Source organism: Danio rerio, chromosome 18, assembly GCF_049306965.1.
Source record: "Danio rerio strain Tuebingen ecotype United States chromosome 18, GRCz12tu, whole genome shotgun sequence".
NCBI lineage: Eukaryota > Metazoa > Chordata > Actinopteri > Cypriniformes > Danionidae > Danio > Danio rerio.
Genome location: NC_133193.1, coordinates 25,848,949 through 25,871,340, shown reverse-complemented (window position 1 = coordinate 25,871,340; position 22,392 = coordinate 25,848,949). Strand labels below are relative to the sequence as shown.

Below are 22,392 nucleotides of genomic sequence, written 5' to 3'. Positions count from 1 at the left end.
ATCAAATATTATTAACAAATATTATTGCTATTATATTAATAATTATTATTTATTTATTATTATTATTATTATTATTATTATTATTATTATTGAGGCCTTTTAACTACATTGTCAAACTTTGTTGGCACTCTCTTTGGCCAAATGATATCACACCTCTCCATCTCTCTGCTTCTGGTGTGATGTGGTGGTCTAATCCGGGACAGGATATTAGACTGAAGCCGGTTGGATCTCTCACAGGAAATGCAGCTCTGAGGGGGGCACTTTCTTGTTGAATCATGTGCATAGTTTTTGACACGTGCGTCACGCCTGCGCCAGTTATTTCCACCTGACTTGCTCAACCTGGATGGTAGCTGCATGGAGGCAAGATGGTGATGAGTGGAAGGCGTTACATACTGTAGGTGAAATGTGTACATTTTACCAAGGGCTCAAATGACTTGACACTACTCCAGGGACTCAGCTGCCTGGCAAAAGAATAATCAGCACACATACCAGACGAAGCAATTACAATCAATGTCTGTAATAACCACGTCCCGGAGTTGTCAGTGACAAAGTTCATAGACAGAGGTCAAGGCTCTCTCAGATTAGTGGGGCTTGTTTTGCTTGGGTAACTGTGGGCCCTGCAGTGAAATGGGGACACTTGCAGCTCCTGTCAGACACTAGAGGAAATGAGCTAACAAAATCTTTTTTTTTTTTTTTTTTTTTTACTTGGAAAACTGTGTGAGTGAAAGGCATAGCATGTTGGAAAGTGGTAGCATTTGTAGGAAAAATATAAATATTACAGGAGTTGATGGCTATCAGTTCAACATTCTTCAAATTATCTTATTTTGTGTTGAACAGAAGAAAGAAACTGACACGTTTACTTACTGACTTACTGACACACATACACTACAGACAATTTAGCGTACTCAATTCACCTACAGCACATGTTTTTGGACTGTGAGGGAAATCGGAGCCCCCGGAGGAAACCCACACAAACATGGGAAGAACATGCACACTCCACACAGAAATGCCAAGTGATCTAGCCAGAGCTCAAACAAGCGACCTTCTTGCTGTGAGGCAATTGTGTTACCCACTGCACCACATACACACAGCATATTTGAAATTATTATATACAGGACTAATATGTAATAAATAATATTACATAATAGTAATATAAGAATATGTAACAGTATGTGTATAGTCCCAAATTGTCATGGTACAGATGTAGAGGTCTAGTTCATGAATGGCAAAGACAAATACAGCCAAGTCCAGATGTGACACTCACCAGAAATAGGCATAAAAAGACCACAACATTGCAACATTTGTGGTCATTTGCACAAAATGCATCTAAAAATGTGAGATGCAACACTCAGAAATGTTTCTAAAGGGTCTCCTCCTGCCATTTTGCGTCAAATGCCAACTTAAAGTGAACAGAAGCTTTAAATCAGAAATAAAAAGAAACTTGGAATGCTGAATTATTCTGATTGGTCCACTGCTTTTATACTTGCATTAATAAATGAGTTGCATGTAAAAATTTTAATTATTGGTTCCACTTTATTTTGATGGTCCATTTGAGTATTTGTAGACTGTTTGCTTAAAATCCGCTGATACTGCTCTTTCGACAGATATTTAACTGACTTAAAGAAACTTTGCAAGTACATGCCAACAACACTAAACCTAACCTAACCTCAATCTAACAGTCTTCTTATAATCTAATGAGAATTAGTTGCTGTGTAACTTAAATTCAACTAACAGACCATCAAAATAAAGTGTGACCAAATTATTGTATCTTGAACGATTTATACTACACACTTTATATACACAGTTAACACGCTTTTTGGTGCTCTTTTTGGTGCTCTTGTGCGAGGCACTATCAAAGACGCAAGTGTTAAGTTTGTGGTGCTCTTTTTGGTGCTCTTGTGCGAGGCACTATCAAAGACGCAAGTGTTAAGTTTGTGTTTACACACAAACACAATGAAAATATAAGACACTTTAATGTTATGCTCACATGTGCTGTGAGTCTGTGGTCTAGACATGGGCCGGTATAAGTTTCTGACAGTATGATAATCTTTTTTCATAGTATCACAGTGTTGTGATTACTACTCTAATATAAGTTATTTTTTAAATGTCTGGGTAAAAAACAACAACTCCCCATTAAACACATTTTATTTTGAGAAACATTTATAATATTTTGGAACAGTAAACATTTCAGACTAAATAATTCAAATAAATATATCAATGACATCTGCTATATTTATTAGTTTCAAAAACACAGATTTCTTTACAAAACTTAAAAACGCATAAAAAAAAAACCTTACATACAGTGCATCTGGAAAGTATTCATAGCGTTTTACTTTTTCCACATTTTTTATGTTACAGCCTTATTTCAAAATAGATTAAATGAATTTTTTCCTCAATTCTACTCACAATAGCCCATAATGACAATGCGAAAAAAAAATCTTTTGAAATTGTTGGAAATTTATTAAAAATAAAAACCTGAAAAATCACATGTACATAAGTATTCACAGCCTTTGCCGTGAAGCTCTAACTCAGGTACATTCTGTTTTCACTAATTATTCTTGAGACATTTCAGCAGCTTAATTGTAGTTCACCTGTGGTAAATTCAGTTGATTGCACATGATTTGAAAAGGCAAACACCTGTCTATATAAGTTCCCCGGGTTGAGAGTGCATGTCTAAGCACAAACCAAGCACAAAGACTAAGGAACTGTCTTCAGAAGCCACTAATCAACTGGAATTTGCCAAAAAGCATCTGAAGGACTCTTAGACCATAATAAACAAAATTCTCTCGTCTGATGAGACTAAAATTGAACTTTTTGGAGTGAATGTCAGGCGTTATGTTTGGAGAAAATCAGGCACCGCTCATCACCAGGCTTATACCATCTTTACAGTGAAGCATGGTGGTGGCAGCATCATGCTGTGGGGATGTTTTTCAGCAGCAGAAACTGGAAGACTAGTCAGGATAGAGGGAAAGATGAATGCAGCAAGACTGGGGCGACGATTCATCTTCCAGCAGGACAATGACCCAAAGCACACTGCCAAAATATCAATGAAGTGGCTTCACAACAACTCAGTGAATGTCCTTGAGTGGCGCAGCCAGACCCCAGACCTTAATCCTATTGAACATCCTTGGAGAGATCTAAAAATGGTTGTACAACGTCGCTTCCTATCCAACTCGAGCTTGAGAGGTACTACAAAGAGGAATAGGCACAATTCCCAAAGAAAGGTGTGCCTTGCTTGTGGCAAGACTTGAGGCTGTAATTGCTGCCAAAGCTGCATCAACAATGTATTGAGCAAAAGCAGTGAATACTTATGTTCATGTAATTTATTTATTTATTTTTATTTATTTTTTCCAGTTTTTTTATTATTAATAAATTAGAAACCATTTCAAAAAAATCATTTTTTCTCATTGTCATTATGGGGTATTGTGTGTAGAATTTTAAGGAAATAAATTAATTTAATCTATTTTGGAATAAGGCTGTAACATTAAAAATGTGGAAAAAGTCAAGCGCTATGAATACTTTCCAGATGTACTATATACCTTAGGAATGGTTTAGCAGAAAATGTTAGCGGTTTTAAAACCTTGACTTTTCTAAACCACGAGAAACCTTGAAACCGGTTATCGTACCATGCCTACTGTGGTCCATTCTCACACGAGCTCAGATTGAACAGCAGTTGTTCACTACACCTGCCTCAAGCCAATGCACGCCTCCCAGCAGTCCCAATATACAGCCATATAACAGCACTACTGGTGTGATATTGCTTATTAATGCATTTTATGTAATATATTTTACATATATATATATATATAACTTTTTTTTTTTTTTTTTTTTTTTAAACAAATTTTCCCATTCAAAAATGTCTTTCATTCGCATGTGTAAAAGAAGTGAATAGACCAATTTTTCAAGGATAGATCTCAGAAATTGGACATTGGCTGAATGGTGGCAGCTAACAATGAATGACATCAGTATCAGTGTTATCAGGCAGGGATGAATAGGAGGAGTAGATGTATGCAAAATTGTGCCTAATGGAGCCGATATAATAGATGGGGAAATTCCTATTAATGACACATCAGCAACCTCCAGTCTGGGCTGATCGCACAGTAATGTCATTAGCTTTGGTATGCAAGTTTCTGAGGAGAGAGGCTACCACCAGGAGAATGGTCTGGTGCATGGGAAAAGAACGAGAGTGAAAGGCAAAGGATAGTGAAGTCTGTCGCATTGAAAGACTTTTCTTAAAGGCGTTTTTGAAGAGTCTACTGGGAGCCGCAAGCCAGGACTCAGTAGTTGAGCCTCTCGCCTTTTGCCGAGCCTCTGAAACACATGGGAAGAAAGAACTGGACTAAGCTCTGGGGTAATCTATGATGTCATTAAAAGTGACAACATCTGCTTCATCTGATCTGATGCTACTTTGTATGTCTCTCTCACTACCAACACTTAAAGTAGCAGATGACTAGATGAGCTCATATAATTGCAAAAAAAAGTCTGTCTGTTGGTCTTTCTATCTGTCTACATATCTGTCTGTCTGTCCAACAAAGCTGTCTTTCATTAAATAGCAATTACTACTATTTTTTAGCCTTCTCCATGTAATTCTGTCAGTATAAATGAACTGAATAAACAAGATAACTACACTATTGCTTAGTGTTTACCAAGTCAAAGAAACAGCAAACTCAACAAGTGATAACTCGTATAATAACAGGACCGGTGTAAGAGCAGACTTAGATATTAGTTACTATGGCAACTTGAGCGGAAGAGAGAGAGAGAGAGATAGAGAATGTGTGTGTGTGTGTGTGTTGAAGAGAGATATGTCTGGCTGCAGTAGGACAATGACGCCAGCTGTGTGCATGATTGGCATCCCAATCTGTTTTGAGTGATGTGCCAGAGGAGAGGTGGGAATCCGGTGAAAATGACCTCTTTGACCCTTTCTCAAGCCTACATTTCACAAAGTTCTCTCCATCATACTAGAGTCTTTCACAACAAACAGACCTCTCCATGTTCATTATGTGCTGGTCAACTGAGCCCGTCCTTTACTGTGTGATATTTTATTTTATTTTTTATATTTGTTTTTTTTTAAAATAATATTTAATATTATGTTTATTTATTTGATATTTGTATTTTATTTTTTATTTTTGTATTTTATTATAATATTTAATATCTATTTAGTTTTCTTGTATTTTTTTATATATGTATTTTATATTTATTTATTTTAAATTTATTTTATTTTATTAGTATTGGTATTTTATATTTATGTAATTTTTATTATTTTATTGATTTTGTATTTTATTTTTTAGATTTGTGTTTTATTATAATAATATTTAATAATATTTTTATTGTTTTATTTTCTTGTATTTTATTTTTTGATATTTATATTTTATATTTATTTGTTTTTAATTATTTAATTTTATTTTCTTGATATTTGTATTTTATTTTTGATATTTGTGTTTTATTTTAATTTAATTTTATTATTATTTTATTTTATTATTAATATTTTATTTATTTGTATTTTATCATAATAATAGTTAATAAGATATTTATTTATTATTTTATTCATTGTATTTTATTTTTGATATTTGTATTTTATATTTATTTATTTTTAATTGATTGATTATATTTAATTTGTTATGTTGTAAATTCATCTTTTATTACATTTTGAATATTTAATTTTTAAGAAATATATATTATTTTATTTAATCCTAATATTTTCCTTTTTAATAGTCATACTTATAATTCCTTTATTGTAGTATAAACCTTTCTTAAAAATAGTACACCTGCTTCTTAATTCTATCAGAATCAGTAAATTTGTCAGATGGTAAGGTTAAGTTATCCATGACCTCATGTCAAGGCAGCGCAGTTGTTTACACTATCATTATCAAGCCTTTCGATAGCATTACGCAGTGACTTAAGGAGACTTAGGTTAAAGTCAGGGCTTTTGCAAGACTACAGAAGATCAGATCACACACTTGCAAAATGAACAAAATTTAATCTAAAAAAACAAGAGCTCATGTTTTCAGTATAACTTCTCAGTTATAAGCAAGTTTGACGTTATAAACAAGACCTTTGAGAAGTTATAAACAGGTTTGTGAGAAATATCAGTCATCAGAAAGCTAAGGTCACTGAATGTACAGCTGATAATGCAATATTATATAGTCTAGTGTATATATTGTCCCATTGTTGACTTACTAGATTGTTTATTCATTTTCTGCTTGTAGGACAGGGTTGAAGCCTTCAAAGTTTGTTTCATAGACATAGATTTTTTTTCGCATCCCACTTTTTGTAATTTTAAATGCTACATATTCCTTTTTTGGCTTTGTTGTAAAAGAAAGCAAGTCAGTGATATGTTTTGCAGTATCAAGTGTATTTTAGTGCAGCCATGCATTCACCTTTTCTGGCTGCAGAGGGCACTGAAGACACATGGCAGTGTTAACACAAGACGAGAAGGCGAGCTCATGAAGGTGTGTGAAGGAGTTTTAAGAATGGTGCATTGATGCAGTTTTGACACACTCACAATCATAACAGCATTGTATATCTTAAAAAAAGGTAATATTTTATTGCAGCAACTATTTTATTTGCAGAATTTAATATTTTTTTTAATATTTTTAATTTTAACTAATGAATTTATAATAATAATAGTAGTTATTATTATTATTATTATTATTATTATTTGTATTATTAGATGCATTGTTTTCTTAATTATATGTAATATATACTTTGAGGCATAATTTATAGAATATATAAATACATTGTGAAAAAAATAAAAATAAATACAATCATGTCAACATAAAAATTTAAACCATATTATAGTACTGGAGTTGTGGCAACATTTCAGTCAAGTCCCTGCCAAAGCTGACACTGTTTTCTTTTTTGAATCTTTCTTTTGTGAAGCGTCTGTTTTCTTACCAAAAGCCACTTCTTGTACTTGAGATTAAAGTACATATAAGCTTCAGATAGAGAAGAGAAAAGGGAAAAAGAGATGTACAAAGAGAAACTGCCAGCAATTTAAGAACGGATCTCCAAAAGCTTAAATCCCTCTAAGCCTGAGCCCAAGCAATCTTTCAATGATGAACAGGCATTGCTGGACACACAGCCTTCCAACTCACACACGCACATGCACTGTAGTGTGTTTGTGATTTGGGCATTGATGGCATGTTCATTTTTTTCTTTTAAATATATGTAGACACCTGGATCCATTTTTATCCGTGGTTCTCAATCTTTTTGACTCCAAATGCCCCCCACCCTACCATTCTCAAAGACTAATACAGTTGCTACTTATGCTAAAATGACAAAGCTGCTGACTTTTTTTTTATTATTCCAAAACAACTAAAAGGGGACATGATATTAAAATAATTGTAATTAAAATAATCGGAATAAAATAATTTGAATGCCCCAGAAACTGGATGTTTTTCAAGGTTCTTATTACCAATGAATTTTAATGACTTTTTTCTAGTTGTTTCTGATTATAGTCTGTTATTGTTTGTATTACTGAAATTTCAATTACTCAAATATTGCTTTTACATTCATAGCTCTTTTTATAGTACTTTTTAAATGTACAAATCTAGAAAAAACGACAATCAATAAAGTTTAATTTGTTAGTATTACCTGTAATAAACTACATGTATGTTAGTTAACATGAAAATACATATTAGATTATATTTGTAAATACAACTTTAATAATGTGTACTATTTACATGGATTAACATTACATTATACTAATAGCTCTATTAATAAATAGTAGTAATTACTGTGCCAGATAACTTGCTCATTGCAATGCATTCACTTACTTTTAATAAACAAAATGTAGATTTGTAAATATTGAAATATGACACCGTTGAATGAAAAGTAGAAATTTCCATGAAATATCATTGACGCTTTAAATTTTTATTATTTTCCATACTGTGGCTCAGTGGTTAGAACTGTCGGATCACAGCAAGAAGGTTGCTGGTTTGAGCCCCGGCTGGGCCAGTTGGCATTTCTGTTTGAATTTTTATGTTCTCCCCATGTTCGCTCCGGTTTCTTCAAAGACATGCGCTATAGGTTAATTGAATAAGCTAAATTGTCCATAGTGTATGTGTGTGTGTGTCTGTGAATGAGTGTGTATGGGTGTTTCCCAGTGCTGGGAAGTTGGCGGTTCATTCCGCAGTGGCGACCCCTGATAAAGTAGAGAGACTAAGCCAAAGGAAAATGACTGAATTAATATTTTTCACCACATTTTTTAAGTTATTTCATATCAGGTTATTTTTATTATGCAGTTTTTGTTTTTAAACAACAAAAAATATGTTCTATGTATTTATTTATCTATTAATTAAGTTTTTCACCCCAAAAAAATCTGTCATCATTTAAATCTTCTTATTTTATATTTAGCAGAAGAACATGATTCCTTTAGGTTTGTATCAATTATTTACTTACCCTCACATCCAAACCTTTTATAAGTTTCTTTTTAATTTTTTATTTGTATTGAACACAAAATAATATATTTTGATGAATGTTATAACCAGTAACCATTGACTTCCATATTAGGAAAAACAAATACTATTAAAGCCAATGGCTACTAATTGCAAACATTTTTTTTAATAACTTTTTGCAAAAAACAAAAAACAAAAAAAAAACAGTTTTGTGAAAAATGAATAAATTATGACAGAATTTTCATTTTTGGGTGAACCATCCCTTTAATTTTATTCATCAATTTACAATTTGCCTGCACACGCTGGCTGAAAAGGAGGCCGCTTGACAAAACACATGATTACAAGTTGTGTCTCTGTCAGAAAGGGAGAATCTGATGTATAGCATTTGTTAAGCTGTTACTCTCTGTAATGACAGCCAATTTGAATGCACATGTAAATGCCTGGGAGAAGTTTCCTCCATTCTTCTTAGCACAATGAGGGCTGCCTCACCAATTCCTAATATATATTAATCTGGCACTCAGCACTTTGAAAAAGAGCTGTTGTGTCGTGTAATGAGCTGCTCGTACCGAGAAAGATATTAGACAAGCTTTGGTCACCATGGCAATTCTCCAAACAATATTTAAAACCACATTTTGATCATTTATAAGAAGCTACGTCTGTAATTTATTTTACATGCCTCCATCACCAAAAGGCCCCTTTTTTATGCATAATTAGTCATTTGTCTTTTAGTATCTCTGAAATGTGCAAATACAGTGCTATTTAAAAATGCTCCACTATATTATATTAAGTTATAAATAATGCGCTGGAGGATTTAATTAATTTTATATGTCCCCAAACCCCCCCCCCCCCCCCCCCCACCCCCCCCCCCCCACACACACACACTAATTCCTGGCAGTATTTTACATTTTACCATGTCAGCAATTACTGATGCACTTCCTAAACAATGACATATCACATTCATTTCTTGAAGGTGGGCCAGTGTGGAAATCGCTTAGTACTCGGAGAAGCGACCAGTTTATGTGCGCAAAGCTGTAATGCAGTCGTTACTTATGGATTTTGAAATCTTCTTACATAATACACTATTACTGATAGCAATGGCCTTTAGATGAATTCATTTCTGCTGACACTTGTACCCAAAAAAGCTGGAATTTTGTGTTATTAGTAAACAGTGGATTAGTTTAAATCCTGATCTGTTTATTTTGCATGAACTAATGTTTAAATAAATTATTCCTGGAGGACGGATTGCAAATGTTGAGCTGTTGTGGGAGTCAGAATGTGCTGCTGTAATGCCGGTGTAAGTCTCTAATTGACACGTGTATTGAACAGACTGGAGGGGTCTCATTAATCCTATGAAGAAAGTGACTGGTCACAACATAAGACATCTCAGATCAATCAAGATCACTTGGACACCATTGACAAAAGTAATGATTTCTTCACCTGTTGTGACTACTAGTTTTGAGCCTCCACAGCCTGGTGCTGAAGCTGACTAAAAACCTATGAAAAACATTTTATATCTTATTCATTTATTTTTTTGTTCTGAAAAAAAAAAAAAAAAAAACACAGACATGCTTGATATTTTTTAACACACATTGTTAAACAAATTTAAAGATAAATGCAAGGTAATCTATTGACAACATTTTTTGGCTAATAACAAGGCCCACATGGAACCTGAATGCGCAGATTTCTGGCACATTTTAGGGTCATCATTATGTTTGTTTGTTTGTTTATTTATTTATTTATTTATTTATTTATTTATTTATTTATTTATTTGTGTAAATGTGTGTACATTTATTCTGTTTTTAAATAAATAACTAATTAATTAACTAATATGAAAATTTGAGCACAGTAAAACTTGATAAATGAAGAGAACTCAAACCAACTGAATACTGTAAAACCCAATACGTTAAGGCAACTCGAACCGTTTGAGGAACTGATTGCTACAAACCGTTTGATTTAAACTAATCTATAGGAGTACTGTGAACTTACTCCATTAAAGTTACATTTAATTAACTCATTACCTTCAACACTGAGTTTAAAACTCTTTTCAAATGAGTAGAATTCACTTTCAGTAAATTTTGACTTAACTACTGTACACTCATTTCATTTGATAAAGTTGGCAGTTGGGTTTTGGTTCGCGTGGGTTTCCTCCGGGTGTTCAGGTTACCCCATAGTCCAAATACATGTGGTACAGGTGAATTGGGTAGGCTAAATTGTCCGTAGTGTATGAGCGTGAATAAATGTGTGTGAATGTTTCCCAGAGATGGGTTGCAGCAGAAAGGGCATCTGCTGTGTAAAAATGTGCTGGATACGTTGGCAGTTCATTCCGCTGTGGCGACCCCGGATTAATAAAGGGAGTGAGTCGAAAATAAAATGAATGAATAAATGAATTATGGGTTTTGCAGTGTAGATATGGTATAGAGAGACTTGCTGTGTTTACCAAATAAGTGGATCTACTTGGATTTGCATTGTAAACATTAAATCAAAGTTAAAATGTAATATTTTTTTATATTTCATATATTAAGGTTTTAGTCATGATACTCCCAAAATCATCCCACATAAAACATTGTTTCTTTTCTGCATTTTATTATGCATGCCAGGCCTGTAGTTGGTGATATTACTATGTGCCTTTAGGCCTTCACAGTCATTTTGGTTGCCAAGTATTCATGCGTGGCTACATGCATAACATCATGGTTTTCACAAAATCATAAATTTAGTTGTATACGCTGAACAGAATTGTATTGTTAGACAAAAGTGTATTTTTCTTCTAAAATTTCATTTTTTTTTTGTTTTCCAAAGTTTGCCTTTTCATGCCCCCAAAAAGTTATTGCTGTGTAAATAAGCTAATACACATGTTAAATGTTCTTGTGTAACCCAATTGCTTCTTAAAGCATTATCCAGAATCATGTAGCTTTTTGTTTATGAAAGATATCAGAACTTTCACACAGTTCTCATAGACATCTTAACAAAACAACATTAAAGTAGTTCGCAATGTGTTCGATTCAAGTTTATATGGTTGTATAATTGAAGATATTATTTTTTTAAATCTAATTTTTAATGATTAAATAGCTCACCCTTTACTAGATGAATCAGCATTTTTGAAGAATTTTTATTGAGCAAATAATGTATTGAACAAATAGCTGTCGAAAACTGTTGCCTTAATGTAATCGTGACAACCTTTATTTGGAGTGTCAAAAGGTGATTTTGATCAAAGTTTATATCCAAACTACAAACTGTTTCAAAGTGTTTCTCTGATAATTTAAAAAAAAACAAACTAAGGGCTCTATTTTGATGATCCATGCGCAGAGTGCAAAGCGCAGGGTGCAAAAGCATTAAGGGCGTGTCCGAATCCACTTTTGCTAATTTAAGGACGGAAAAATCCACTTTGCGTTGTAGCGCATGGTCTAAAAGGGTTGAGCTTATTTTCTTAATGAGTTATAGGTGTGTTTTGACAATAAACCAATCAGACTCTCATCTCCCATTCCCTTTAAGAGTCAGTTACGTCGTGCCAAAGCGCATTTACTATTTACGTGACGGACTTTGTAAGTTAAAAAACTTAGCATTTTACTAACAAGAAAACAGTTTAACAGAGCATCTATAGCGTGAGAATGAGAGACGAGCTGAGCCTCCTCATTATTTACTTTCGCTTTCACTCTCATGTATAGAAAACGTGTTGGACGCACAGACGTCCATTAGCCTATAAATAATTAATTTTGTTTGTTAAGCACAAAGATTTGTTTCAAATTTATTTCTAAATTCAGTTCTAATTTCCAGCAAATGAATTAATGAACGATAATAACGAAGTATGGTCAAAAAACTGAGTTATATCCAAATACACATGCTGTGCCCCATATTGTCTAAAACCTGACATGTGGGAAAAACTAAGCTTGTTTTTAATAAAACAAATATACAAATGCAATTAATAATAAATCTGCTTATAATGATAAACCGTATACAAAAGCAAATTGTTATGAATAAACTGAAAAAGCCTCTCGAGATGAAGAAGGCATGAAAGTTTGGTTTTTATATTCATGTAGGGTAGAAAATGTTTTGTAATATTTTAATCCTTTATATTTATATCCTATATATATCCTTAATATTTTAATTAATTTTTTTATATTTAAAGATATTTGCTTATTGCTGTAGCCTACATCCTGTCTGTATGTGTAAGCAAGGCACACATCTAACGCGCTCTGTGCTGGACTTTAGACTGGCTTTGTTCTGGTCTATTGAACAATCTATTATAGTTTCTCAAAATAGCTATGTGCCAGCAATGCACCTCAACACGTCTCCTTTTTGACCAGAACGCCTATGGGTGCACATATGAGCGCAAATGCATTTGCTATTTAAACAGCGTGCTGCAAAACGTCTCTTGCGCCGAGCTGAAACTAGCAAATAACTATTGCGTCACGCCTCGCGCCGCATTGCGCTGGGTGTATGATAGGGCCCTAAATATTGAAAAATTTAAAAGCTAAATCTGTTTTAACAAATGATTAAATAGCTCACTTCTTACTAAATTAATCAGCAGTTTAGAAGAATCTATTGAATTTTATTGCCCCCTTAGACATAGGGTTTATATCCAAACTACAAACTACGCTGTAATAAAAAATGAAAAATATATATAAAGTTTAAAGACTCAATTTAAAGTTGAGTAAAGTTAAAGTTGAGTTTAAAATTTTGAGTTGAATCAACTTTTAACTTAAGTACTGCACTTGACTCGATTTAAGGTGACTCCTGAAGACTTCTGACTTGACTGCTAAAGTTGGTTGCTTTAAAATTTTAAGCCAAGTTAAAATTAGTTAAAAAAAAATGTTATTCTGTGAAAATTTAAATAAGACTAGAGTCTGAAAGCTATATTACTGTATAATTGAAATTATTTAAAAAAATCTCAGGTTTAATAAATTTTTAAATAGCTCATCCATTACTAGATGAATCAGCATTTAAATGAATCTATTGAACAAATAACTTTGAGTATAAGAAGGATGTTTATCGACAGTGATTGTCTTAACAGTGTTGATTGCTCTCTTAGACATCAGGGTTTATTTTCAAACTACAAACTATATGAAAGTGTTTCTGTGACTATTTGTAAAGACTGAAGCTTTATTAGCCATACATGACAACTTGTCCCTCTGGGTCGAACAAAGATTTGAATGTTCTAATGTGAATGTCAAAGATTTATTAAACATAATCACAACCTTTTAGAATTAGGAGTACATGATTGCTGAATCGAGATTGCAATCTTTCAGGGATTAATCATGCAGCTACTTTATAATTCAAAACAAAAACATAAAAAAAAAAAGAAAAACAATGCGGACCACATTTCTTGTTTTCAAACCCATCACATGCATCACTAAAGCAACAATTTGTTTTTACTAACAACTAAAAAGGGCTTAATAAGTATATACTTAATAAATAAAGTATTTAGTTAATATTAAAAGTATTTATGATCAACATTTTGGCACAAATTCTGTGGAAACTAGAGCTTAACTTGTATTGAACCCAGATCACTCCTGCTCCCTGAGACACCAGTGATAACATCTTTCAGGTACTACCAGATGGAAAAACCTGGTGTGACTAATTATTGTATATTTTCCTTTAATTATTATCATTTATAACCGCCAAAAGAAAAAAACATCAGCAAAGCTTTGCAGAATGGGAACAATGCCAGAATTCCAAATGAAGCGTCAGGAAGGCCTAAACTCAGCCCCTGAACCAGCCTCTTCTGATGCCAGCGTGAGACTACAGAAGATTGTTACAACGAATCAATGCCTTACAAGGAGGGCTGTTTTTCAACTGCCATGCTTTCACACAATAGTGTTATATTTTATGTGCCGTGAGGGATTATTCAGTGCTCCGTTATTCAAGAATAACGCCAAGAGGTGTTGTAAGCATATAGGCAACAATAGCACCTTTCAATGAAACATTCTTTAGTGCTCATTATCGTGGCTAAACAAGCCAACAGTCATGATCCAAGTCTACATCTACAAATGGTCATTTAATAGAGCGCAGCGATTTAAAAAATAACTCTTAAAATGACCCAAGAGTTTTAAAACAGACTATGGTTCTCCAAAACAGTTAAAGCTACATAACATATGGTGCTTATTTTGGTTGCTTATTTATTTTGTATGAGGATTTGATGTACTTTTTTCATCCTAATATTTAATTTTGCTTGCTCATATGCCTTTGTTATTCTGTGAGATTGAAAGGGTACAAGCTAAGAAATGCTGGATTTTATTTAAACCCAAATTGGGTAAAATATGAATTAACCCGACTGAATTTAGTCCTATTCATTTGATTAAAAAATACCCCAGGTATAGTCCGTATTATGCCCAGAATTGGGTTTAAATAACCTAGCATTCATTAGTTTAATATTATCTACCAAGCTATTTGCCTTAAGCATAATGTTGTTACAATGTGCTGACTCTTCTTCTTTTCATTGTTAATTATTTAGGGGTCTATTTTATATATACATTTTAATTTAATGTATATATAGTTTAATTAATTCGTTTTTATTATTTAAAAGATTAAACTTGTTCTTATTTCTTTCGCTCCTCTTTTTGGGGGGAAAAATAAATAAGCGATGTTGTCTTTGATGGCTGCTCAACAAAGAAGGAGCTGTCTTCAGCTGTAACCTCTACACACCGGAGTCTGGAACATGACACATGTCAGGCTATGATAAATGGTGCAGAGTCCCAGTAATTTCACCAGGAATGCCCTTGAGATGCCCAAGACCCTGATCGGAAATGTTATTGTTGAATTAAACCATAGAAAGAAATTCCCCGTCCACCGACATGAACAGAAACACACATAACAAAAAAAAAAAAAAAAAAAGAAAAGAAAAGGGGGGAAAAAAGTAATAAACTTTGCTCCTCTCCAATGCGCATATGTGCATGAGTTATGCTAGTGTAGCCATCCATCTTTTCTGCGTACTATATGCAGTTATATTCTTTTGGTTAAACTGAGATTCAACTTAATAATCATAAGATAAATGGCAGTTATGTGTGTATGGTTAAATTGGCACTCTTAGGCTAGCGTCACCCACATAATCTGTTTTTCCTAGAATCCAGTGTGTCTGCTGTAAAGATTTTTCGCTCAGAAGTTCAACTGCGGTACATGAACTCTTCCACCCCGTGTGCAAGATATTTTGTGGTGAAACGTCTTCCAGCTATTTCCTCACACTTTAATTAGAATTAAACACTTACAAACCTCAGTGATTGCACTGCTGTGAAATTACATTATGAGCTCAAGCTCACTGGAAAAGAAAAAAAAAAATCAGCCAAGCCAAGCCAAACCTAAAAAAAAAAAAAGGCAGAAATAATCACCAGAGCTATCCAGCTTTACAGTACTAACTTTTCTCTCCCATTTGCAACGTTTTGGCTGGCAATTACTCCAAAAACTAATGCTAAGCACCCCTCTCTCGTTGTCCCTTCCGTCCTTTGACAAATAGGGCGTCCGGGCCTTTTAATTGGAATGGAAGGCATTGCAGATCTATTAGGGCAGGGCTGGAGAAACGGATGAGGCCGTCAGTGAGCACGGCAGGGAGCGGCGGAGCAAAGTCCCCCATCGCCCAGCTCTATCCATAACGGCCTGCGTATGCCACATGCTTCCGCTGTCAGATGTGCCGTGCCATGCGGCCCCCAGGGGCGGCACGCAAGTTCCCTGGCCAATGCAGAGCTTCAACCTCACATTGGCACTGCTTGGCTTTTCCCAATTTAGAACACCTTCAGCACTACAAGGACTCGACTGTGCTGCAACAGGGGAGCCTTTCACCCCTGAAAATGGAGCTTTGGTCGTCACAATGGCGATAAATCAGATTTAATGTTTGAGCGGCATATTGTTTATTTCAGAAGTGAGATAGCAATGGGAAATGCATTATAGAAATTTGATTTGTTCTGTCACTTTGTGAAACACTTTTTTTTTTTAAATCAGGCTTTATTTGAAATAGGAAAAAAAATCATTCATTGGGATTAAAATGCATATAATAAGAAGAAATATATATATAATAATAAGAAAGCAAAAATGAAACCAAAAAAATAAATAAATAAAATCATAAAGAAAGAAATGTGTGTAAAATTAGTTAAGTACAATTAAAACAATACGATAATCTACTGCTTATTGCCCATGAAGGACTTTGTGTCCTTCAATCGAGGATTTTCTGCATCTTCATTAAGTCAGCTCTTTATTGTAAAAGTGCTATATTTTAATTGGAACACACTTACTGTATTAAACTGTCATTTGTTTTTAAAGTGAGTGCTTTCTCATCCACTCATCACAGCACTGTGTGCAAACTTTTAAATGATCGTCTTTCAACAATTAATGAACTCATTGTGAGCTGCTGAGAGGATCGAATTACACGCATAAATCTAACAAGCTAGATAATCTTACAAAGTTTATTCCCATGGGGATGCTTGTTATCTGACCAAAATGAACCTGTTTCCCAAATATTGAGTTGTGAACATCAACACTGTGGCCAAATGCATGTAGGGTGGAGAATGCCATGACAACTGACTCATTTGTTTTTTATGTAGTATAGATTTTTTTTTATTATTTAAAAATAAGGTATGTGCTAAATATAACATCAATTATTTTGCTTTACAAAGTAATTACACATACCCAGGTAAAAAAAAAAAAAAAAAAAAAATGTCATGCTTATTTTATAAAGTATATGATTTTATATATGTGTAGGACTTTATTTTACTTCTACATCAAAAATCTCCAAATATTAAAATCATATTGAATAATTAAACTTCAGCACTGGGTGGTACAGTGGCTCAGTGGTTAGCACTGTCGCCTCACAGCAAGAAGGTCACTGGTTTGAGGCCTGGCTATGTCAGCTGGTGTTTCTTTGTGGAGTTTGCATGGTCTCTCTGTGTTCGCGTGGGTTTTATCCGGGTGTTTCGGTTTTCCCCACTGTTCAAAGACATGCGTTACAAGTCAATTGAATAAGCTAAATTGGCCGTAGTGTATGTGTGAGAATGAATGGTGGAAAATTGTAACTGTCAAAATGGCGAATGGGGCGAGGCAGTGGCGGAGTAGGTAGTGCTGTCACCTCACAGCAAGAAGGTCGCTGGGTCGCTGGTTTGAACCTCGGCTCAGTTGGCATTTCTGTGTGGAGTTTGCATGTTCTCCCTGCCTTCGCGTGGGTTTCCTCCGGGTGCTCCGGATTCCCCTACAGTCCAAAGACATGCGGTACAGGTGAATTAGGTAGGCTAAATTGTCCGTAGTGTATGAGAGTGTGTGTGAATGTGTGTGTGGATGTTTCCCAGAGATGGGTTGCGGCTGGAAGGGCATCCGCTGCATAAAAACTTGCTGGATAGGTTGGCGGTTCATTCCGCTGTGGCGACCCTGGATTAATAAAGGGACTAAGCCGATAAGAAAATGAATAAATTAATGAATGAAAATGGCGAATTAAGCCCCGCCTACTATTACAGGAGCCATTCATCGATTGCTACAGACTGACGTTTCACCGGGGAGAAGCTTGGAACAGATGTGTGCTTGTACAACAGGTTTTTGTGGTCAAATACCTCACAAATCTCAGCGAATACTTGCTTCACAGACATAAGAAATATATGTCTGTTGATAGTTTTGAAATCTTTGTTTTTATTTGAATCAAATGCATTTAAAAACAAGTTTTCTGGTTTTGCAATCTGTATAAAATGAACGCGAGATACAGCCTTTCCTGTCAAATGCACATCACATGACAGCAACTACTCAAACGCCCACAAACTTGTAAACAAATAGTCACTGTCACTTTTGGAGGAGATTCCTCATTAAGACCATGTGGATTACTTCAGAAGAGCAGTGTGATCTGACAAAGCATTATCCAGAGGATGATCGTGTGGAATGGCCATAAATGAGGTTGATGTCGTGATCTTGTTCCTTTTGAGTGCGCATTAGCTTGAGCAACCTGAAAAAAATGCTGATTTTGTTTGATTGGAACGTTTAGAAACAAAACTTTTGAGACAATTGTTTAATTTTATCAGTGATTCCAAAATGTGTAATGTAATCGTAAGTTTGGTAAAAAGTTTTGGAGAATTTGATGTTTTCCCATGCAGACAGAATGCCTGAGCATACTGCACTTGAGGCATTTCAAAGATGGTCACCAAGTGAAATGACTTGCCTAGCAACTTTCTGATAACAACAACATAACTTCAGACATGTCCTTCAAAACAGCATATCCATTGTGGTGAAAAAACCTTGCTCTCCTGTTTGCCGGACAAAGTAAGGGGTGAGCACATTCGGGGGTGGTCTATTAACTTCTACAGAATGTAGGCTATAATACATAAACATATTTTTTTGGGAAATGTCTTGATATAATATTTTGATAGACATTCGAAGCTTAATGCTAAAATCTCAATAGAGGGTTTGAATGTAAATGACATGACAACAATATTAGGTCCTTTATGAGAATGGCCAGTCTAATAGTTATATGATTCTGGTAGTTCCAGTGTTAACATCAGTTCCTTCACAGTTTTGTCTTCTATCAGTCAAATTAACAGTAAGCAGCAGATATAAGATGCACTTAGAGGCTTCAGTTCTAAATTTGGTTTTGACAGTCGCCTCAGTGGAGCTGTTTCTGTTCTCCCTATGGCCCATCCATCCATGTGTCTGTGGCTAGTGAGATGATTTGTCTTTCGATCTGTTTTTTGTCCCTGTGGTTAACAGCTCATCACGAGATGTCCATGACCGTCATAAGGATGTTGTAGATGGTTCATCCCATTACCCCTCATTCAGGACCTGATCAATAGATGACAAGCGATCAATGATCAGTCAAGAAATGAAGCCAGCCAAACATGCGTTTGGTGAAAGAATGAAAAATAAAGCCCCCGTTTTTGCTGTGGTCGTTCAGCTGGCTGCCTTCAATTTTATACCTGCAAAGTTTCAATCTGGCTTTCACCCACCTCCTTTAACATTTAGCTTCCCCCCAGCCTCCTCTGCCTGCCTTTTCTCTCTTTTCAGGATTACTCTTAGAGACCGCTCTTGTGCTGTTATTTTCAACCCTGGGTGGACTGGGGCTTTGGTATGTGTTCTGGAAATACTTCAAAGAAAAGCAAAAAGGCAGCAATTTTCTGCTTGAATATCCCTCTGACTAAATCCATTGATCATCCTTGGGGTTCCTGAGAGAGAGGGAGTGAGATGGAGAGGCGTGTTTTATCCTCTAATAACTCCTACCTTCACCCCTTCCTGCCTTGCCGTTGTTGTGTTGTTGTTGGTCGCACCTCTGCTCTATTCCTTAGAGAGCCAGTGAGATTGAAGTTATTTTATGCTTCAGCTCCCCGGGCCCCAATTTGAAAACTCTGCGTGTCAGTTTTTCGCACGCTGCTGTCATATGGCAAGGAGTGGGCTTTTCTTTTTCTATTCTAACCTTTTTTTTCCCTTCTGAAGGCATCTGGAGGAGGATTCTTCAGAATGTGACATCTAGGTCAAGTTAAAGAGAGCCAACTTTGAGTTCAGAGGTTCTATTGCAAATGGTCATGGAAAATATCGAACAATATTTATGCACTCCACGCGGCTCCGGCATCGTGTACATCTTTCTTGACCTCATTCAACAATCGCACTGGTCTGTTTACTTATCTAAGCCTTAATCAGGTTCCAGCTGCTGTTGTCCACTTCGCCGGTTGATAGCGCATTGTAAAAACGTATTATTAGCAGCGTGTTAAAAGTTTCAAAGGTCGCTCGAGCCAGAGATTGCCATCTTTTGATGTCCAAATTCCTGTATTACCTTGGAAGCAGATGGAAGGAGAGCCTCTCTTGGCCAAACTCTGAACGAGGTTACGTAGTGACATGAAATGACACACAAATAATCTGCATCCACACTGTTGATAAATGAACACTGGGAATCCACTGGAGCCCTCCGAGCGCTGTTCCTTCCCAGAAATAACCGCCGTCACAAATGATTGAGATTACAAGATTAGCCCCCTTGTTCTTTTCCATTGAGCTATGAAAGCACTACGGTGACGTTTTGGAGGGTTTCAAGGTTACCTCTGCTATCTCTTTTTCTTACTAGCTATGCCTTGACAAGCTCCGGTGAAGGGTGGCTGGGAGGGAACGGGGGAGGGTTTATATGTGGAGTCGGGGTGATGGGGTCATGCAGTCGCCAGGGTCATAAGTCAATCCTAGTCAGGTAGGGAGGCTGGCACTGGCACCTCTCAGACACCTCTCCTCACCTGCCAACATGCACTGTCTCCAACAGACTCAGTAAACGGCAGCTAATTGGGAGGTGATGACAGACAAGCCTGGCTCAATTTGCAGCGCTTTGGAGGCAACCCGTTCACTCTCACTCTGAAGCTCAACACTGCTGAATCCTGCTCATATATGAGACACTGAGATCACCTAATACAGTGACTCTTGCAGCACAGTTACTCTTGTAAGCGAGGGGAAAATCTGTTAGAAAGTATTTTAAATTAACACTGTTTTTTGTTTATTTTTGGTGTGCACATCAGTAGGATTGTGGTAATTCAATTAAAAGAAAGAACTTTTGTTGTTGAAGTGCAGACATGGATAACAGTTTTTACATCTTGTCTTGGTCTAAAATATACTTTGCAAGTGGGTCCATCATTCCTGTGTATCAAAACAAATGACATATGTAAATCTGGGCACATTTAGTTTAGCTTAGCATGGATCATTGAATTGGATTAGTCCAAATTTGGTCCTGAAGGGCCAGTGTTTCTGCATATTTTAGTTTCAACCCCAATTAAACACACCTGAACCAGCTTGAGCTTTTTCTAGTTGTACTAGAAACTTCCAGGCAGGGGTAATAAAAGAAGTTGGAACTGCGGCCCTCTAAGTTTGGACACCCCTGGATTAGACTATTTGCATTTCCTTAATATGGCCAAAGAGTTTTGATAATCTCTGTTTAAAAATCTCTGCTACTTGTCCTGTGGGGAAGAGTCATTCTCAACTGAACAGAGCTGGTTACACATGTTATGTTAAACTTAAAACAGAAAAAAAACGAAAACAAGATGTTACATTGACATTAAAATGTATTGACATATAAGGAAGAATGAATTTACCTGTTGATTGAGTGTTGACAGTATGTGTAGTTGATGGTTGAGCTCCAGAAACCAGCAATGAGCTGCAGGTACTTTATCAGTTACAGATTTGGAAAAAAAGGTACGAGATAACCCTAAAACTCTCATAAAGAACAATTTCAGCATTTTATCTCCAGGAAGACATAGTTCTTAATAGACATATTACTATGTACAAAGAACCTTTAAAGAACCATCTTTCTTGTTAACAAGAAGTTTTTGAAAGAAAAAAAAAGTTTAATAAATGAATGAGTATTTACATACCTGTCACACATAAAGTTCAGATCATAGGTCTCAAACTGTAGTCCTGGAGGGCAGCAGCTCTGCACAGTTTTGCTTCAACCTTAATCAAACTCAGCTGATTAAACTAATCAAGGTGCTCAAAACTACTAGAGTTCAAGCAGGTGCGAGTTGGAGGTGGTTGGAGATAAACTATGCAGAGCTGTGGCCCTCCAGGAATTGAGTTTGAGACCATTGGTATAGATGCACCAATCAACTGGTGAAGAAATCACAGTTGTTTTGATTTGGCCAATCTTTTTCTGGAATTAAGTCTTGCTCACACTGTGCAATGTTTTTATATGCATTTATTTTTACAAAATCCTAAACAATTGTAGCATGTCAGACTGCATGAACATGGCTCCCATGTCACACTGTGAGATCTCAGCTGACATAAAGTCAGACTGAACGACAATGAAGATGCGCCAAACAGGAAAGAAAATGTCCCCGTAGTTTGACGTCATCTACCCGTGACAATATTCCACGTTCTGAAATGATTCCTCACAGCAAACATAAGCAATCTAGCGGCAATTTTGCACATGGTGTGTCTCAATAATAAATCCAGATAGAGTTTTTTTTTTTTTTTTTTTTTTTTTTTTTTACATTGCCCCACGGTCAATTGAATTGTCACTTGGATTAAGTCATCAAATTCGCAGCTCCTATTGGTTTTTGAATAGACGCTCAACACAGCTGTT

The 22,392-nt window shown here is 35.5% G+C and overlaps 2 long non-coding RNA genes across 2 annotated transcripts in view; one reads left to right on the top strand and one right to left on the bottom strand.

Annotated features, from left to right (window-relative positions):
- The window catches only part of LOC141378832 (uncharacterized), a 41,731-nt gene extending 25,718 nt beyond the window's left edge, over positions 1-16,013 (bottom strand). Inside the window, exons 1-2 of the long non-coding RNA XR_012394319.1 lie at positions 15,744-16,013; positions 9,834-9,890 (exon numbers count right to left, since the gene is read on the bottom strand). This is a non-coding gene — a long non-coding RNA (uncharacterized lncRNA). The remainder of the gene's footprint in view (positions 1-9,833; positions 9,891-15,743) is intronic.
- The window catches only part of si:ch211-147m20.3, an 88,893-nt gene that overhangs the window by 30,561 nt on the left and 35,940 nt on the right, over positions 1-22,392 (top strand). The gene's annotated exons all lie outside the window — the stretch shown is intronic.